A 12,689-nucleotide genomic window follows, 5' to 3' on the forward strand; every position below is an offset into this window, starting at 1 on the left:
GCACTCGTGCTTTGTCTCGGTATGATTGTGTGAAAAGCTTCAACGACTCATCATTTATCATTTGATATTCCAAAGTGCGAATATCCCTTTTATCGGCGTAGTGCAACGTCAAGCACTTCGCGATAGCTTTCCATCGTGTTATACGATTCAAGGGCAATATCCGCATAGCCGCTGATTTTGTTTCGTATGATGTTTAATATTCCATAATATTTGGGAGAACCCCTTATGGGTTCGTTGATCTGAAGAATTCGATCTACGCTTTTTTCCATGAGCTAAATTCTCCTGAATCCCCCGAAAAATCAAGCAAACATTTAACTACATGTGGAATTTTGTTATTTAAGTCTGAAATATTGTTATTTAAGGAAGGGTCAATCGTTTGATCAGAGAAATTTGCAAAGTCCGAATTTTGTTGAGAGTTTGCCTGTAGTAAGCCTGGAAATTGCGTCTCTATTACATTTTGTACCATTCGAGCAATTATATCAGGTGTAAGATTCTGTACGGCTTGAACGGGTGGTGCTGGTACAGCAGGATTTGAATTGGATTTGAGGAGTTAAGGAAAGGAGGGTGGATTAAGTTACTAGGATTAGAAATTTTTACTGTTTTTCACTTTTCAAAATTTTATGTATTAAATTAGATTTTATTAAATTCACGAAAAATTTTTGATATAAATTATAGATTTTATATTATATTTAATTTTCACGTTCTATGTTTTAAAAGATAATATAATTAAGATAAATAGAAATAAATTATTCTTACAGTACAATAATTGTCTGGAACATGATGATCAGCTTCTGTTGACTGTTGATTGTAGACTGCTGCTGTCTGTTGTTTATTTATTTTAACACGATCCAGCGGATTTCAAGTTTTTCTTTCTTTAGTATTAATATGGTTTTTTACTTTAATATTTCCTTTAATATTCTTCTTTCTTTAATGTTTTCTTGATTCCTTTGATATTTTTTATTTAATATTCTTCTTTTAGGAATTTATATAGATTGCCTCTTTATTTAACTTTATCTGTCTTTATTGTTATTAATTTCACTTAACAAATTTGTACGAGTATGTCCTGAGAAGTGGCTGGTGCGTAACACCGTCCTTTTTCCTATTTTCGATAGGTACTTAGGGGCCTCGTTCCTCACAATTTTTTTCGCGGGATTTCCAACCGCGCGGACAATTGGGACACCGATAGATATGATTTTTTTTAACACTATGAATTCTTTTCTAACACCGTTCCAGGTACTCTGGATTATGTCGTTATTACTTTAATTCACGTTACTCTATCGGATCCCTGCTCGGGCGCCAATTAACTTTACCGCTTATTTTTTATTAAAGAAAATAATTTTATTTTTTTATTCGGAGCGACCTCCGTGTTTATTTATTAAGCAGCAAAGTAGAATTAGCTTAAAATTTATTATAATTTTATGAATTCTTAAAACTATGCACTTGTCAGTCACATCACCTGATCTTCTTCCCGGAATTGGTTGCAGTATGGGAACGGAAGTTCCACGAGCTCAAATGTTGCAGACTTTATTAATTTTCAATTCTGTTTTCCGTTGTTTGTTGTTGTAGTTTTGCAACCATGAATGTGTCCGGTGTTAACTTATACTTCGTTTCATAACATTTGTGCAATATGCATCTTTTCCAATCTTTACAGTTCTATGTGTTTGTCTTTGCATTGTTTCTGTTAAGGGTACTGTTTCTATACCTTGTTTCATAAACATTTTTTGTTGCATGCATTTTGTCTAGGCTTATTTCTTCTATGTCTTTGTCATCGGTCCACTCAAAAACTACTTTTTTCCTAGTCAGTCTATTGAGGTGTCTAAATGATTCGGCGAAATTTCGAATGAACTGTCTATAATAAGCGTTTAGCTTCATCACCATTTTTGGTGTGAGATAATTTTGAATTTTCGAATATGTACTGTCATAGGGCAAAATTCCTTTGTCCGTACATTTGTGACCTAAAAATATCACTTCACGACAGAAAATTTTAAATTTTTCAGAGTGTAATTTAAGATTGTGTTTTCAGCACATGCCAAATACATCTTGTTTTTACCTTAACCTTTTGTTTGCCTTTTTATACCCTATACCACAATGTGGAAAAGGGTATAATAAGTTTGTTTTCCCAAAAATTCATGTAACGCCGCGAAATATTCGTCGTAGACCCCTCATGTGGTATACCAAACTTCATATCTCGACGAGATAAAGCGATTTAGCGATGTGTGTCCGTCCGTCCGTCCGTCCGTCTGTCCGTCCATTAAAAATTGTAATCAAGCTAGAGGCCGCAATTATGGACCGATTGTCACGAAATTTAGTATGGAGGTCGGGTTTGGACCAGAATAGAACTGATTAGTTTTTGGCGATGATCGTGAAATGTTAAAGGGATGAAATGGACCAAAAACAAAATTTTTGCTCGATTTTGTAGCCGCTCTGTAGGTCGCAATAATAGTCCGATCGGCGCGAAATTTTAAACGTAGTTTTGGTTTGAGATGAAGAAGTAGCGTGCAAGTCAACGGTATGATCGGATAATATTTAGCGGGTTAAATTGATCAAAACTTTTGTGTGAAAATTGGTAAAATTTCTAATGCACATCTTATAACTTTATCCCAAGAAGACGCGTTTAGTGGTATAGGGTATCACATGGTCGGCCCCGTCCGACTATAGTCTGTTCTTACTTGTTTAAAAATGATAAGATTTGTTGTTGTTCGTTTTAAATTCAATGTAGGGTTTTATTTACAGGTTTTAGTTAGGCAATATGTACAAGGTTTTATTCACAGTATTTAGGATTTAATTAGGTAAATTTTATAGGCAAGTTTTAGGATCACAAAAGTTTAGATTTTAAAAAAGTAAGGTAAGCTTTAGATTAAGTTTAGGGAAATTCAATGGGTAATTTTTAGGTAGATTTTAAGCAGAACAATTGTAGTTTATAAGTAGATTTTAATTAGCGAATATAGTTTATAAGTTTTAACAATTTTTTTGTGTTTTGTTCTTTAATTTATTTTGTACTTTGTGGTATTTTATGTTGTTTCTTTATGTTGACAAATTCAATTTAGTTATTCTTGTTGTAAATTCACTTTGTTTAAATGTTGATTTTGTGTTTAATATTTTTAATTGCTCCTTGCAATTTTATGTTTAAATCGTGAGTGTTATTTTTATGTTGTGTAAAAAATGCAATGTTCTGTAATACTTTATGTTAATGATCACTGTTTTAACTTTATGTTTTGCACTTGTCACTGGGAGGGAAACTTTTGAACTTCAATTTACGCGTTCGCGGTATAACAAAGAACTGAACGATGCAATAATTTGCATCAGCTTATTAGGCCAGTTTGCAATTCTTCTTTCTGTTTATGTACTTCCAATCGGTTGGAATTTACCGGTGACTGCGTATGAGTGTGGGTGAACTATTTACCTTGTTTACATTTTTATGTTTTACATATTTTCTAATTTTTTGACGCAGTCACCGCTAACTCCAACAGACAATAGAGAGCAAAAGTATACACATTTATGAACATTTCTGGGCCCCCGAGTGACAAGTGTAAATTACCATTTAAGTATATACTTTTTAATCTCGGGGCATATTCCTTATGGGACAAGCGAAGACATATCCTAGCTGTGTGTTGTATGCCACCACATCTACGATGCCCACAGCCGTACATCCACTCTTCCGGATCGCTGTATAGGTGTCCGCACCCAACTCAATTTCCACAGGTGTATTTCCCCTTGGGTCCGTATCAGCCAGGACATCGTTCGTTAAAAATCTTGTGGGGTCTTCCAAAATGGGATCTGCGTAGATGCGTCTCGGCAAATCATCCACCACCATCGCATTAAATCTCAAAGACCATGCGGAACTTGTTCTGCGGGGCGCAGTCGTAAATGTTGTGAAACGCTGCCCTCTATATGTGAATTGAATCGGACCCAGGCGACGGAAAACTGAGTAAGAAATTCGCGACATCGTCGCCGCCTGGCTAATAAGTACCCGCACGATAGAGAAACCATCCATGCCTTCTGCAGTCACCCTGACCATGGCTGTGGGCACAAATACTAAGTCCCATGCGAAGGCGGGGGCATTAATCGCTTCCATATTAAGGGGGGCTTCTTCCAATTGCGTTGCGCCGTGGAGTAAGGTATGGTGCCGACCATCGCACCGTCGGCAACCAGTTAGACTTCTGCAGTCTGGCGCTAAATGGTTCCGGGCCAAACAATTGCGGCAATAGCCCCGCCGCTCCTATGTTTCATATCGCTGGAAATGTGTCTGTCGCCGAAACCGAGGGCATGAACTTATTGTGTAGTCCTCCTGGCACAGACCGCAAGCAAACTGCCAGAAGCTTGGCCTTTCGTTGACCAGGCGGGGGTTGGGCCTTGCTTCCGAGCGGCTTCTCCTTGGGGATCGATTTGGGCTGCGGGCGGGCTGATTTGGCTACGGGCTGGTTGATTTTGGTTACGGGCTGGTTGATTTTGGCTACGGGCTTGTTGATTCGTTCGGTTTGCTGGGCGATTGGGACTTCGGTGTGGACTGCTGCGGCTGCGCTCTTCATAGCGCCAATCCTGGTTTGGAAAGTAGGCCGCCATGTCTGAAATAAACAGAATGCGAGTACTAAGTTTTTTAAATAAGGATCCGACTAGTCAGTCGGAGAAAAGTTTGACTATTTTTGTAATGGGTCTGCTTATATTGCCTCCAGAAGTCCGTACGTCCACTACTCGAGTATTCTGATCCGTGCCCTGATAGGTCTTTAAAATCCGCCCCATCTTCCATTCATTGGGAGCGAGTCTATCATCCTTGATAACGACTAAATCCTCCTCATTAACGTTTTCCCTTTCGTATTTCCATTTTGTTCGTCGATGGAGTTCGTGCAAATATTCTAACTTCCATCGGTTGCAGAAATATTGAGAAATGACTCTAAGTCGTTTCCAGCGATTTACTAAATTTATGTCTGTGTCTGAAACATCAGGCTCCGCTGGAGCAAGAATAGAAGTTCCTATGAGAAAATGACCCGGAGTCAAGTGTGAAAAAGCATCAGGGTCGTCGCTAGCTGGACTTAAAGGCCGCGAATTGAGACAGGCCTCAATTCGGGCTAAAATTGTTGTGAATTCCTCAAATGTAAAATTCATTTTAGGTAAACTTTTCTTTAAATGTAGCTTAAAAGACTTAACGCCGGCTTCCCACAAGCCGCCCATGTGTGGATGAACTTCCAGTTAAGATTTTGGTAAAAATTGCTTTCAACCGTAGTTGTTTGTAATCTTTTCATGAGCGCAATTCTATCTCTTTTTATCAGATCAACTGCGCCAACGAAATTTGTTCCATTATCCGAATAAACGCAAGAAGGCTAACGGCTTGAAAAGGCAGCGAGAAATCCATGGGTTGAAAGGTCGCTTGTAGGCTCTAAATGTATTGCCTTTGTAGCAAAACAAATAAAAAGGCACACATAACCTTTTGTGATAAAGCAAGCTCTTCCAGAATAACTTTTAATGTTAAAAGGTCCTGCGAAATCGACACCTGTGTTCGTGAAAGGTCTAGATAAAAATGTACGTTCAGGTGGAAGAGAGGCCATTATTTGTTCCTGGGTCCTTTTTTATACCCTCCACCATATGGAGGGTATAATTAAATTTGTCATTCCGTTTGTAACACATCGAAATATTCGTCGGAGACCCTATAAAGTATATATATTATTGATCAGCATAAAATTCTATGTCGATTTGACCATGTCCGTCTGTCCGTCCGTCCGTCTGTCTGTCTGTTGAAATCAAGATACAGCTCGCAATTTTAAAGATAGAGAGTCAAAATTTGGTACAGAAGTTGCTATTACTTGCAGGATGGTTGGTATTGAAAATGGGATATATCGGTCCACGTTTTGATATAGCCCCCATAGAACGGTACCTCCCGATTTTCGGTATTTTTAAGGTTTTAGCTTCATTATCACACCGAAGTGGCTGAAATTTGATACGTAGTCTTCTTTAGGGGTATAAAACTTTCCCCTAGAATTTTGTCGGTATCGGTCCACACCTTCATATAGCCCCCATAGAACGGTACCTTCCGATTTTCGGTATTTTGAAGGTTTTAGCTTCATTATCCTACCAAAATGGCTGAAATTTGGTACGTAGTCTTCTTTAGGGGTACAAAACTTTCTCCCAGAATTTGGTCGGTGTCGGTCCATACCTTCATATAGCCCCCATAGAACGGTACCTCCCGTTTTTCGGAATTTTGAAGGTTTTCGTTTCATTATCACACCGAAATGGCTGAAATTTGGTACGTAGTCTTCTTTAGGGGTATAAAACTTTCCCCTAGAATTATGTTGGTATCGGTCCACACCTTCATATAGCCCCCATAAAACGGTAGCTCCCGATTTTCGGTATTTTGAAGGTTTTAGCTTCATTATCCTACCAAAATGGCTGAAATTTGGCACGTAGTCTTCTTTAGGGGTACAAAACTTTCTCCCAGAAATTTGTCGGTGTCGGTTCATGTCTTCATATAGCCCCCATAGGACGGTACCTCCCGATTTTCGGTATTTTGAACGTTGTGGCCTCAATATTCCACCGAAATGGCTGAAGTTTGGTATTTAGACTTCGTTGGGGGTACTCAAACTTCCCCTTTAAATTTGTCGGTATAGGTTCACGCCTTTATATAGCCCCCATGGAAAGGTACCTCCCTATTTTTCGTGTTTTGAAGGTTGGGTCTTCAATATTCCACCAAAATGGCTGAAATTTGGTATTTAGTCTTCAATGTGATATAAAACTGTTCGCCAGAAATATGTCTGTACAGGTCCACTCTTTCATATTGCCCCATTTCTGACTAAACTTCGTCGGTATAGGTCCACGTTTCGATATAGCCCCCATAGAACGGTACCTCCAGATTTTCGTAATACTGAAGACTGCGACGTCAATATCCAACCGAAATGGCTGAAACTCGTTATTTCGTCTTCCAAGAGTAATAAAATATTCCAGAAGAGTATTATCAGTATAGGTCCACGTCTTCCTATATCCCCATAGAAGCGTACTTCTTGATTTTCGGTATTTTTTAAGTTTTAGCCACATTCTCTTACCGAAATATAGGAAAATTGGTATTTAATCTTCTTTGAGCCTAAAAACTTTCCGTAAGAAATTTGTCGGTATACATCGACGTTTTGAAATAGCCCCCATAGAATGGTGCCTCACATTGTTTTACCGAAATTGCTGAAATTTAGTATTAAGTCTTCTTCATACACGAAAGGAAACAAATTATTCCATTTTACTTCAATACAACTTGTGGTGGAGGGTATAACAAGTTCGGCCCGGCCGAACTTAACGCCGTTCTTACTTGTTTATGTATTATGCATGTTTTACAATTTCGAAGTGTCTTTTTGACCAACGATTTCAAACCAAATATCCAGAATTCGGATCTTATTATTCGGGTCATCAAATGATTTCCACCATGTAACGCGAGATTATGAACAAAGTCGACCAATAACTGACTAAAAACGGCTCCGTGTGGCAGAATTATTGGATGGCGCTCATTGTATGTAAGTGCTGTAGATTGTACCAGTCTTCCATTGGCTCTCAATATTCCTTTCGAGTCTAAAAACGGATTTAAGGTCAAAAGCGAACTTGTTGATGAAATCCGAGTCTTTTTCTCCAAAGATTCGTACTCATTCAAATAGAAGAACCTTTGAGTCTGTATTATGCTTGCTCGTTTTCCATCTTGAATTTCGGCAGCTGAAAGCTCCGTTGATAATATTCTAAGTTGTTGTCGGTTTGATCCGGTGTTTTTCCAGAAACGTAAGGCATATGCATATGATCTGTAAACTTTTGCTAGCGATGAGAAGTTCTGTAGAGGGTCATCCTTTTCCTCAAAAAGCGTTAGGGTTCTAACAGCTTTGGCTTCCAAATTTGTGTCGCTTAGAATTTGGTTCGATGGCCATCTGTCTTTGGGCATTTTGAGCCACTGAGGTCCATGCCACCAGAGGTCCTGAGTTTTCAAGTCGACAGGCGAACATCCTCGACTTGCTAAATCAGCTGGATTGTCCTCCGAGTCAACATGTCTCCAATTCTCTTGGCCAACGCTCTCAGAAATCTCCGATACTCTATTTCCCACGAATGTGCTCTAATGACAAGGAGGCTTTTTCAACCAAGCCAAAACAATTGTGGAATCTGTCCAAAATTGGGTCGAAAAGTGGGATATTTGTAAATTGTTCGTTATGGAAACTGCCAATTTGGACAGCAGAACCGCACCGCAGAGTTAAAGTCGCGGAATAGAAAGCTTTTTAATCGGTGTTACTCGGTTTTTGGCGGCTAACAAGAAGGTGTGGGTACTATGATCCGTATGTTCGATTCGGACGTAAATCGCTGCTCCATATGCGCTTTCCGAAGCGTCACAAAAGCCACGAATTTCTACAGAGCCATCTAATGTGAATTGTATCCATCTTGGAACCTTGAGATTTTCAATCTTTTGGCAATTTGAGACGAAGTTTTTCCAGTTTATATGAGTCACTGGCTTCAGTGGGTCATCCCAATCGATTTTATCCAGCCAGATTTGCTGCATTATAAGCTTCGCTACTACCACCACTGGCGCCAGCCATCCACAGGGGTCAAACAATTTCGCTATTGTTGATAAAACTTCTCGTTTTGTATACTTGTCTTGATTTTCCATTTGTGGTGGCGTAAAAGAGCAGAAGTCTCCAGAAATATTCCATCGAATACCCAGTGTTTTTGTGGAAGCATCCTCAGAAATATCCAATCAAATCAGTGGCAGTAACTTTTCCTCCGGAATATCTTTAATAACATTATGATCATTTGCGGCCCATTTCATGAGGGTAAAACCAGCAGAGTCCAAAGCTGAGACCAATTCCTTTCTGGCCGTGATCGCTTGTTCTAATGTATGACCAGCCAATACATCATCAACGTATAGGTTGTTTAATATTATATCTGCTGCTTTCGGGTGCAGGTCCTTAATATCCTCTGCTAACTTAATGAGTGTTCTCAATGCTAAAAAAGGCGCGCAGTTTACTCCAAACGTTACTGTTAAAAACTCGAAATCCTCTACAGGGTCTGCTGGTGATTTTCTGAATAAAATCCTTTGGTATTTTGTTTGCATATTTGGCATATTGTTAATTTCATTTGGATTTATTTTCCGCATATGTCCAAGTTCGATGTACTCGAGTATCGATTTATCGTATTGTTCCTTAATATCTGGTGTTCTCATAAGTTTCCGTTCCATTCTATAGAATTGTGCTAAGGCAATGTTCCGGGAATTTCCCAATTCCTCGCATTTTTTAAATGGGAGAGTCACAACATATCTTCCATCCTTGTTTCGTATTTTTGTATCAATGAAATTCGTTTCGCAAAATTGGTCTTTTTCTGACCGTAAAACTTTTTTAGGGGTCTCTTCCACCTCCCAAAAACGTGTAAGTATTTTCTCAATTGAAGTAGTATTCAGCAATGCATGTTGTTTTCGTTGGATAGCATTTCCAGGAATGGGTCCTCCAACAATCCATCCAAATTTAGTTCTTTTATTTAAAATTGATCCAAAAGTTTTCATTGGAATCCCAAGTGTAAATATCAAAGGTCCTATGTCCATACCGATGAGTAAATCAATAGGTTGACTAATGTAATACTTCGGATCAGCTAGCTCCAATGATGTTATGTCTCGAAGTTGTGATTTATCTAAGTTTTGTGGTGGTAGATTTGATGGTAGAGTTTTTAAAACTGGAGCCCAAACATCCAGTTTAAAACTAGGGTCGAACTTGGATCTCAATGTGAACAGGCAAGATTTCGTTGAAGTCTCCGAAACAAATTGATTTAATCCAGTGACATGAACTAAATTGCTCTTTCTTGGTAATTTCAGCAAATTTTTAAGTTTTTCCGAAATAAATGTGGATTGTGATCCAGAATCAATGAGTGCTCTGGCATCGTAAAGTTGTCCTCTGGTTTCTATTTGTACCATGGCAGTAAAGAGAAGTGTACCTCCAGATTGTTGCTGACTAATTTGCTTTTCCTGAAGCACCAAAGTTGTAACTGTAGCTGGTTCTAGGTTTTGTGTGGACTGTATTTGTGGTGTATGAGCGGCGGCACTGTTTCTAGGTTGTGTCTCCACCCGAGCTAGGTATGTATTTGAAGATTGGGTTTCCGTTCCCTTATGTAACAAAGTGTGATATCTCATCGTGCAGGTTCGACATCCAAAACGACTCTTACAATCCTTTACACCATGGTTAGATGACAAGCAGTTGTAGCATAAATGAGAGGTCTTGACGATATGAATTCTTTCGTTTACGCTCTTCTTTTGAAATTCCGTACAATCTCGAATAAAATGTTTAGATCTGCAAACTTGGCAGGTTTGGGCAATTTGTGTGCTATTTTGGGTTCTATTCTGTTGTTGATTGTGACTAGAATTGGGTCTTCCTCTAGAATTATTTGTATTCCTTGTAACATTTGCTTGAAATGTGTTCAAAAATCTAGGTTTGTTGTAAGTAGGTTGTTTCTGCTGATTGAATTTTGAAGTTGATGGCTTTATATTTCCAACAGATTCCATCGTTTTGAACTTGTTGGTTAAGAAATTGTCCCCATTTCGGTAGAATTTAGCAAATTTTTAAGTGAGTTCTCGAATTCCTCCAAAAAATTTCTCGGCAATTTTGAAGCACAATTGTATATAAGAAGGGGATCCCATCCCTTAACATTGACTTCCAATAATTCCAAAGTTTGTATGCAGCTATTGACAGTTCTTTGTAGTTTTTGTATTGAGTGACTTGAGTCAGCAGAAACTCCAGGCAGATTAAAAAGTGTCTTTATTTCCTCATTTACTTGCATCCGTTTATTCTCGTAGCGATCACTAAGATTTTTCCATGCAAGCTCAAATCCATCATTGGTTAGTGGTACGTGACAAATAATTTCCTTTGCTTCCCCAGCGGTCTTCTGCTTCAAGTGAAATAACTTTTCTACGTTGCTTAGTTTTGATCCTTTAATGTAAATCGCAGTAAATAAATCTCTAAATGTGGGCCGTTCCCGATATCCTCCTTTAAAGGTCTCTGTATCGCATGGTGGTAAGCGAGATACACCAGTAAACTCCTTTTCCGTTCCTTGTTGGGTCACTAACGATCAGAGTACGTAAAAATACTTTAAATAAAAATACTTTAAATAAAAACGAAACATAACCCTCGTTGGCCGAGCTCGCTGTTTAGTTTCGTTTTGTTTACATTCGTGAGTACGAACAAAACGAAAAGCGAAAAGTACTCAACTCCACAACAACAGATAGAAAACAAAATAGTACTTAACACATGTGAATAAATCAAAAACGTTTGGTGGTTGATAAAATTCACTGTGGTATGCTGATGCTAACTTATAGGGTTGTTAAGCAGTCACATGTGTGTGTGTGTCTGAGTGTGTCATTGACCATAACGCACGGCAAACGTTTCCCAAAAATACTTGTCGTTTCGGTGGTGAATGAAACAACTTGGCAAAGCATAGCCGAAGTTACATTTCACCAATCGTACGGTTTCCATCTTTTTACGTTGAAAAGTTTGTGTTTTTGTTTTGGTTGTGAGAATGAAACGATTCAGAGAAGCTGAAAAGTTTGTGGCGTTGTGTGATTGGTACGGGAATCGTTTTGTTTCTTTCCGTTCATTGCTAACGATTCTCTTTTTGTTTGTTCCAACATCCGTTTATCACGAACGCTTTGCAATTGTATATTAATGGCACTTAACGCCTTTTTGTACGCGTCCATCGCCTCCATATAATTTTTCCTTAATTTATTTTTGTCAATTTCTTTTCCTCCTCCCTCTGGTTTATGTTCTCTGCATTCAACATACGCTCTCTTGACTAAACTCCAATGTGAATCTAACTCCATACGGGTTGTTTCTAACGTGTCCGCAGTATCCTCTAGGTTGGTGATTGAAAAAAATTGAAATGTAATCCAACAGGTCGTTGACGCTGTTCTCGTATCTATCGCATAATGTCTAGTCAATCTTCCTTTTGTGCGTATAACTTTTCAAAAATTTTGTTTGTTTTCCAAAATCCGAAAGAAGCCCAACGAGAAGGACTTACTTTGTTCAAGATTTGAACTTTTCTTAACTTTTTGATTCTCAAAAGTAAGAAAGTTTTCTCTTTAAAATAGCTGACAACGAACTAGTGGGTCAATTTTTCCAAAACTACCCAAACCTTGAAAATATTTGAAGAAAATCAAAAATATCTTCTTAGTTCTGGTCACCGTTAAACTGTTATGCAGTTTCTCAATCCAATGTCTGGAGAAAATCTTAAATTTTTTGCAAAATACGTTTTTAAAACGTTTGCAAATATTTTTGGGTGAGCGAAAAGTCAAAAGAGAGAAGCTTGATCCAACTATAAACGAAGAAAAAATCAATCACCCGAAAAACAATCGAATAAAAGTCCAAATCCAAAATGTCAGCGAAATGGAAAAAAGATCCAAAGTGATTAGCTGCTTCATCCGTCCACCAAACGAGATTTAATCCAATGTCGAAAATGTTTGCTGGGTTGCCGTAAAAGTCCAAACGACGAATACCAACTATTTGTAAAACCGAATATTCCAAAATTGCATAAAATCTGTTGTTGAGTGTCCTTTACTACGAGGATTTTATGGCTTTTCGATATATTCTTTCCAAAAAATATGTTTTATTTGGAGTAGAGTCTGAATATTTGTCTAAATTGGCAAATATTCTAAGTAAACGTTAAATGTTTGTTCAACAAAGCAAGAAAATTGCAGTAGACGACGGTAT

Source organism: Musca autumnalis, unplaced genomic scaffold (assembly GCF_047663935.1).
Source record: "Musca autumnalis isolate F117 unplaced genomic scaffold, ASM4766393v1 scaffold_5, whole genome shotgun sequence".
Classification (NCBI taxonomy): Eukaryota; Metazoa; Arthropoda; class Insecta; order Diptera; family Muscidae; genus Musca; species Musca autumnalis.